Genomic DNA, 8,702 nt, shown 5'->3' with positions numbered 1-8,702 from the left:
TCTAATTAGCATATTACGCTTTTATTATTGTAGATATATCATGTGTTCCAGGGGTCATGGAAGGTGGGGAATAGCATCAGATTATGGTAGGTCCAGGTCATACTAGGGATATGTTGATGAAGAATCTGGACAGTTTGGGTTTCTGGTGGCACCTGGATAAACAAGGCAGTGAGGGGAGAGTCCTGTAGGTCTCTTATCTCCAGGTGGTTTCATTTATATATTGAACACGTTTGTTCAGCACCTTCCATGAGGGGTCTGTTACAGGCATGAATGATCTGGTGGCCCGCGGGCAACTTAGTGCATCCTCCTCTGAGGATTCCTGAGGGCAGTTCTCCTCGATGCCAGACATTTGAATGACTCTAAAGCTTCCTGTCTCTGTTCCGGGGCAAAGTGGTATGACAGGCTGGATGGGTAGAGGGGGAATGAGAGGACTGGATATTGATGGGAGTGAAGTGTTGCTTGGAATAGGAAGCTTGGGACTCCCACTGTCTGGTGGCTCGATGGGCTGGAGAAAAGACGAACCATGGAAGAAGAATCCGCCTGACATGAGCTTTCTTGTCCCCATTAGATTCTGAATGTCAGTGGAATGATGCCTTCAAAGCTCTGAAGAAATAAAATTGAGGCCCTACAATTTTGTAGCAGCTAAGCATACACATTAAGTGTGAGTGAGGGCAGGAGTTTGCCTTTCCCTGCTCTGCTGTGTAATCCGAGAACTGGCTCTGTAGGCTGCAGGTTCCGGGCTCCTGTATCGGCTTCTGTCTGGCTTCAAGCAGGAGAGTGCAGGAGGAATGAAGAAGCTGGGGTCTAATTTCCCCCAGTTCTTCCTGTCCTCACCCCTCTGGTGGAATCTGACCGTTGCTGTGTGTTCTCTGAGGCCCTGGTTTCTCCCGTGTGACTGGCCAGGGCTGGGATCTGCTAACACCTCTTCTTGCTTTGTCCCTCCAGCCCAAGGATGGTTGTGAGTGTCCACCGTCGGTAACACACAGGTTGCCTTTCTCCTTGTTTGGTTTCAGTTCTTCCACTATTTATGCACTCAATGTTCTCCACTACATTTCCTCTGTTTAAACGCTTATAGTGATTTCACTTTTCCTATTGGGAATCTGAGTAATACAGCAAGATAAGACATTCTCAGAAATTCATGGGATCAGCAAGCATAATCCTTCTTAGGGAGTTTCATGATGATATACTCTAGGAAAGCAAGGGAGGAATTAAAAGAAGAGTCAGGATCCACTCAAAGAAGGCAAGAGGGAGCAGCGGATCCAATCCTAGAGGGTAGTGAGGGAAAACCCAGGGGAAGAGCCATGCCACAGGCCTGAGCACAAACATTCCAGCTTCAAACAGGAGTACAGAAAGCAGGCTGCAGAAACAGGCAATTCCATTCTCCACCCCCAAATGAAATCCATGTGAGATCACAAGCTGTTGTGATCCCAAATTTAAAGCACAATGAAATATGTAAAGATTTTAAGTACAATTGATAGAATGTAAGAGAACTCATTTCACCTTGATGCCAGGATCATTTTTTAAAATCGTAGTTTTATATTTGGCCTTGCAGTTAAAAATATTTTGTCATATTAAAAAAGAAATATAATAAAATATAATCATAGTTTTATAATTGGCCTTGCAGTAAAAAATATTTGGTCAGATTAATGTAAATACTATTTATTGATTTTTTTTTTTTTACCTCTTAAAGCCAACCTAAATATAAAGACTAGAAGGCTTGAATGTGGCAGCAGAGAATAGAAATGTTCGCAGCCTTGGGACTTACTGTAAAAGTGAACGTGCAATTGTAGGTCAGGGAGGGCAATTGAAGGCAGGTAAGAGGCATTAATTTCTCATTTTTGTAAAGGGAAGGATGAACCAACTGACATTGCTAGAAAAATTAGAGGACTACTATATTATCTAAAATGATAAAGAGAACCAATAGTAGTCTTTAATACTGTAATGGCCAAACATGAGGAGAAGGCGGGGCGGGGCACCTGAAATCAATATATTTTTGCCTCCAATTGTCAAATTGAGAAAGAGGCGGCCTTTGGGGTGGGGGCTGGGGAGCAAGGATGTTTCTTTTCAGCCTAAACTCTCTTTTATTCTCGAATTCGTTTTTACAAGGTTTTAAAACACACTGGAATAAAACAATAAAATGTTAATAGCGTTTGTCTCTAGGAAGTAAAACCGTATTTCCCCCTTTCTTTTTGCTTTATTGCTTGAGTTGTCTATAATGAGCTTTATTTCCTTTTCCATGGAAATGTCTGTTTACTTTTAAAAAAACAATAGCAATTGGTCCACCTTTTTAATCTTGGAGAGAACTGAGTCCAGACTCCTTACCATCAGGCAGTAGAGGATGGTGGTTCTGAGTCTGGTTCAAACACCACCGGCTGTGGACGCGACCTCAGTCATGACATAACCTCGCTGCACTTCAGCCCCTTGTCTGTAATTGAGATATTAAATACGGCACCTGCCTGCGAATGACTGCTCTGAGGATGACATGACTTCATCTGTAGAAAGCTGTGGACCAGTGCCAGGCACCTGGCAGACATTATACAAGTGCTTACTACTTTATTACTTTGCTGGGGGAGATTCTTTGTGATCTGGCTCCGGGGTATCCTTCCCATGTGTCCCTCTCTGCTTTCTTTCTGAGCTATTTGCTATGCTTCATTCACAAATTGTATTCCCCATTTTCTCCCTCAGTTCCAATCTCTTTATTTCCAAATCAGACTCTCTCTTCAAAGTTCCGTTCACATGCGTACCACTGCTCCCTGTAGCTTTCTCTGACCTTCCCACCTGGAAGTACCTTCTCCCTCCTCTATACACTACAGTTTGTATCTGAGCCCCGAGAATGGACGTTACCAAGATTGTAATTTATGTCAAGGGAACAAAATGGGCGTGCAGCTGGGAGGCACTGAAGAGCTCGGCCTTATGTATGTCTGAACCACGAACGTATAAACTCTGTTTTGGAGAGATGGGGACCCTGACCAGATGTTCCAGGCCCACGTGCCACACGCATGTGCAAAGGCAATGACCCAGCAGTTTTACTGCACGCGCTGTGCACACGTACCTTTCTATAACCCAGTAGTGATGTCACTATTTGGGAAGAGGCCTGTTTGGTCTGAGTTGGTATGAAAATGTGTTGCTGACAGCCGGTGAGTGGCTGCTCTGTGGGCTACTTTGAAGAACTGTTTTGTCTGATGGCTCCTGTGTTAGCAATGGCTACTTTGTCTTCAATAAAGTCTCTCCTATATGTCTGCGGCTTACTCATGTCTTCTTCCAATTCCCGGCATTCATGGAGGTCCAGCCCTGTCCTCTTCACAGATGCAGCCACTACCCACTTGTTGGGGCTGGAGAGGACTGGATTAGGGTGCTCCTTGGTGCCTGAAGCTGCCTTTGGGGCTAGCATATTTATGGGTCCAGTGACTTCTGCGCAGCCATCACAACTTCCCCCTCGAGCCCATCGCCTGGGCATCATCTGTGGGAACACCACCTGCAGATGCCATGGAGCCCCACGGCCACCCATGGGGATCGTGGGCCCTCAGGCCTGGGTGACCAGTGCTCCAGCTCCTTGAATTCACCTTGAAACCCAAAATTTTAAAGTTTTAAGCCAGCTGTGAAGCCACATCCAGAACGTTACTTCCTCCTCACCCCTGCACATGGACCAAAAGGTGCATTCCTCACCTTGGAAGAGCCGAGCCTAGCCCTCCTGTCCATCATGGACCCGACCAGCCCCAGCAATCCAGCCAGAACCCTGCATGGGCACACAAGGACCAGATGGGAACAGCACGCCTGCTTTATGTCTTTAAAAGCTCTGGCTTTCCTTGTCTTTCCAGACACATATGTCGGGTTTTTCCTGAAGCTGTGACTCCTGGGTTCAAATCCTAATATGACCCTAAATAAACATTTATTTCACTTTGCAGCCTCAGTTATTTCCTGTTTGGCAGCCCCGAGAGTCTTAGGGCACTCACTCTTCACTGTGCTAGATTCTATTATTTATATGCATGTGTGTGTATTCTTCATAATTGGAAGAATACCCACAGATGCATATAACTAATAGGACACAGTGAGCATTTTACTGTCAAGTACCTGGCAGAAAGTAGATGTTCCCCAAATAATTTTTAATGCACATTAACAGTTCAGAGGAGAAAAGGACAAGTGATGTGGTATCTTAGTTAAAGGTTCCAATCTCTTTATTTCCAAATCAGACTCTCTCTTCAAAGTTCCGTTCACATGCGTACCACTGCTCCCTGTAGCTTTCTCTGACCTTCCCACCTGGAAGTACCTTCTCCCTCCTCTATACACTACAGTTTGTATCTGAGCCCCGAGAATGGACGTTACCAAGATTGTAATTTATGTCAAGGGAACAAAATGGGCGTGCAGCTGGGAGGCACTGAAGAGCTCGGCCTTATGTATGTCTGAACCACGAACGTATAAACTCTGTTTTGGAGAGATGGGGACCCTGACCAGATGTTCCAGGCCCACGTGCCACACGCATGTGCAAAGGCAATGACCCAGCAGTTTTACTGCACGCGCTGTGCACACGTACCTTTCTATAACCCAGTACTGATGGCACTATTTGGGAAGAGGCCTGTTTGGTGTGAGTTGGTATGAAGATGTGTTGCTGACAGCCGGTGAGCGGCTGCTCTGTGGGCTACTTTGAAGAACTGCTTTGTCTGATGGCTCCCGTGTTAGCAATGGCTACTTTGTCTTCAATAAAGTCTCTCCTATATGTCTGCGGCTACTCATGTCTTCTTCCAATTCCCGGCGTTCATGGAGGTCCAGCCCCTGGCAGAGGGGCTGTGACCCGACAGGGGGGACAGGGAAGGAGGAGCCAAAACAATGGCTAGTCTTTATTGGAAACAAGACACTTTACAGCACATTTTGAATGAGTTAGTGTGGGGGCTCAAGGGACCAACCCGTGGGGCACCAGCTTCTACAGTTAGGGCACCGCTGGCATTCGCCTTCATGCAGCCAGAACCAGATGACAGCTCTGCTGTCCTCTTCACAGATGCAGCCACTACCCACTTGTTGGGGCTGGAGAGGACTGGATTAGGGTGCTCCTTGGTGCCTGAAGCTGCCTTTGGGGCTAGCATATTTATGGGTCCAGTGACTTCTGCGCAGCCATCACAACTTCCCCCTCGAGCCCATCGCCTGGGCATCATCTGTGGGAACACCACCTGCAGATGCCATGGAGCCCCACGGCCACCCATGGGGATCGTGGGCCCTCAGGCCTGGGTGACCAGTGCTCCAGCTCCTTGAATTCACCTTGAAACCCAAAATTTTAAAGTTTTAAGCCAGCTGTGAAGCCACATCCAGAACGTTACTTCCTCCTCACCCCTGCACATGGACCAAAAGGTGCATTCCTCACCTTGGAAGAGCCGAGCCTAGCCCTCCTGTCCATCATGGACCCGACCAGCCCCAGCAATCCAGCCAGAACCCTGCATGGGCACACAAGGACCAGATGGGAACAGCACGCCTGCTTTATGTCTTTAAAAGCTCTGGCTTTCCTTGTCTTTCCAGACACATATGTCGGGTTTTTCCTGAAGCTGTGACTCCTGGGTTCAAATCCTAATATGACCCTAAATAAACATTTATTTCACTTTGCAGCCTCAGTTATTTCCTGTTTGGCAGCCCCAAGAGTCTTAGGGCACTTACTCTTTACTGTGCTAGATTCTATTATTTATATGCATCTGTGTGTATTCTTCATAATTGGAAGAATACACACAGATGCATATAACTAATAGGACACAGTGAGCATTTTACTGTCAAGTACCTGGCAGAAAGTAGATGTTCCCCAAATAATTTTCAATGCACATTAACAGTTCAGAGGAGAAAAGGACAAGTGATGTGGTATCTTAGTTAAAGCTAATGTCTCAGTACTCGTTTCCCTCTCTGGTAGAACTGTGCATGTTTTACTTTTGTTCTTCTCTTACCATAGGCTTAGGAGCAGCCGTAGATACTAAACCAGCTTCTACTTCTAATCCAGTGGTCGGCAAACTGCGGCTCTTTGACCCCTTGAGTGTGGCTTTTCCACAAAATACCACGTGCGGGCGCGCACGTACAGTGCGATTGAAACTTTGTGGCCACACTCAAGGGGCCAAAGAGCCGCAGTTTGCCGACCACTGTTCTAATCAATCTCTAGTTGCTCGGTGCTGAGGCTCATTAGGGCAGTTCTTTTTGTTTACCGAACAAAGAGGACAGTTTTCTGCTCAGATGCTGATGTTCCTCTGTGAAGTTTGATCCCATTCAATTGTTGCAGAATTAGCCTATTTGCTGTCCACACAATTTCCCACTTTTGTTTCTCTAGGTGGCGCTAGCTGTGCATGATAAAGCCACGCATTGGGCTAAACATTAACCTTGTGGAGACACACTTGAATGTCCACTTGCTTTGCATTCCTTCTCTCAGGCCCTTTGCGTCTTTGTATTTATTGACTCTTAGAGAATCTCGCCGAGCAGTGTTCTGGGGATGCTGCTCTAACATAGGTCTTTAAAATCAGGTCCGTGGGATCTTCTTCAGCATCTTCGGGTAATTCATGTTTAAAAGAAAATATTAATAGTAAAGAACCTTACATTATTTATAGTGATTCTGAATCTATTGTGCTGTAGCACTAATTTAAACAAATTATGTACTAATCACACCTGACTAAATGCAGAATGCTAATTATTAATATTAGTGGAAGTACTCCTAGCACTTAGTATTTCATATTTCATGCCTAGCCTCCATGCAGCCTTTTTACTACTAAGTAAAAATGCTGACAATTCTCTTTTCAATATTCCTTTTGTATTATGAATGTGAGCAGTTGATATTATGCTTAAGGCAATATTTTATGTTTGGAAAATAATTTACGGCAAGGATTTAAAGGTGAGCATCCTGTGCTTTGTCCCATGAGTCCAAAGCCTAAAGCAGTGATTGTCGACCTTTTTCATCTCATGGCACACATAAACTAGTTACTAAAATTCTGTGGCATACCAAAAGTATTATTATATTTTTTTGCTGATCTGACAAAAAAATTAGGTATATTTATGATGCATTCACACTGGAGAGCTATCGATGTGTGGGCTTTGAATTTTTTTTTTAATTTGACCATCTAAGGCAGGGGTCCTCAAACTTTTTAAACAGGGGGCCAGTTCACTGTTCCTCAGACCGTTGGAGGGCTGGACTGTAGTTTAAAAAAAAACTATGAACAAATTCCTATGCACACTGCAAATATCTTATTTTGAAGTAAATAAACAAAACGGGAACAAATACAATATTTGTATTTGCATGTGGCCCGCGGGCCATAGTTTGAGGACCCCTGATCTAAGGGAAAAGAGGTCAGTGCCACTAAATAGTTGGATATTGCATGTTTTAAAAATTCTTGCGGCACAGCGGTTGAAAATCGCTGGCCTAAAGAAACCCCGCAGTGCGCTTAATGAGACCCAGTAACGAGAGTCAGTATCCTCTGCTTCTTTTTTCAAAATGTATTCCCTAGGTTCACACACACACACACACACACACACACTGATTATGTTAGTTTACTGAGAGTGGAGCAATCACAATGGACTCATGGAGAGCAGTGTGGCCATATTTGTGGCACTGATTGCTGGAGGAGGTGCCTTATATCTGTAGGGGGGTGTGGCCCTCTGTAGGGCCTCCTGCTTTGAAGAATCCAGTAATTGTTTTAATGCTCTGCTTTTGCTGTCTAGAATAAGTTAAAAAATTAAGAATTTAATTTTGCATTGGACCTTGCATATCATGTATGTGGTTCTGTTTGTAGGCTTACTAGCTTTAAAAAGAAGTTGCAGGACTTGAGTGGAGACATTTGTAATAGATGCCATGCCCTGGGTGACTATCTTCAAGGCTTTGAGATTGAATGAAATGGAGACTCAAATAAGAAATTCCCTGAACATGGCCCCAGCACAGGGTCATTTTCAATGGGCATTGGAGGAGTATGAGAGACCCTTAGCCGATGGCAGCTGAAAACTCTGCTGTGAGCCTTTAACTCACCCAATTTAAAAACGCACACTCAGCTTGTTGGTGCAGAGAACTTCTTTTGTTAAGGATTTTTGATTCTTTTCCAGAAATACCCATATTACCTCTCACTGCATTCGTTTCCTGAATGGATGTGTCAAACTTTTTTTTTTCTGGCAGGTGGAGCACATTTTCTTGACATCCCTACTAAGTAAGACAATAAAAGGATAGAACTAAGTCATCTGTACATTAGCCTAGTGCAGTGGCAACAAACCCAGAAGTGCATTAGTGAATAGGGTGGTATTGAAATTTGGAGCTGAAACTCATTGCTAGCACCCTTTGCAGAGAGAGACAACTTTATCAGCTGTTCACGGCTGTGTTCATCAGCAGAAAATAAATGAGTCTGTGCTTAATACAATTTTTCCTTGGAGTGAGCTTGCACTGAAGTTTTTAAAATTAGATCTGGGGAAAAAAACTTGAGCATGCGATGGCTTTGCCTCCTGCTCTGAATTCTAAATGTCTCTCTCAGTACATTATACAGGGATTTGGGTGCTAACCTATTGAAGTTATTTATATTTCTCCTAGAGGCCCAGTGCATGAAATTCTTGCATGGGAGGGGGGGGTCCCCTCAGCCCGGCCTGCACCTCTCCAATCTGGGACACCTCGGGGGATGTCTAACTGCCTCTTGCAATCCGGGACCACTGGCTCCTAACTGCTCGCCTGCCTGCCTGCCTGATCACCCCTAACCCCTCTGCCTGCCTGCCTG

This window comes from Myotis brandtii, unplaced genomic scaffold (assembly GCF_000412655.1).
Source record: "Myotis brandtii unplaced genomic scaffold, ASM41265v1 scaffold1563, whole genome shotgun sequence".
Taxonomy (NCBI): Eukaryota; Metazoa; Chordata; class Mammalia; order Chiroptera; family Vespertilionidae; genus Myotis; species Myotis brandtii.
The sequence above is the reverse complement of the archived record's forward strand: the minus strand, read 5'-3'. Positions refer to the sequence as shown.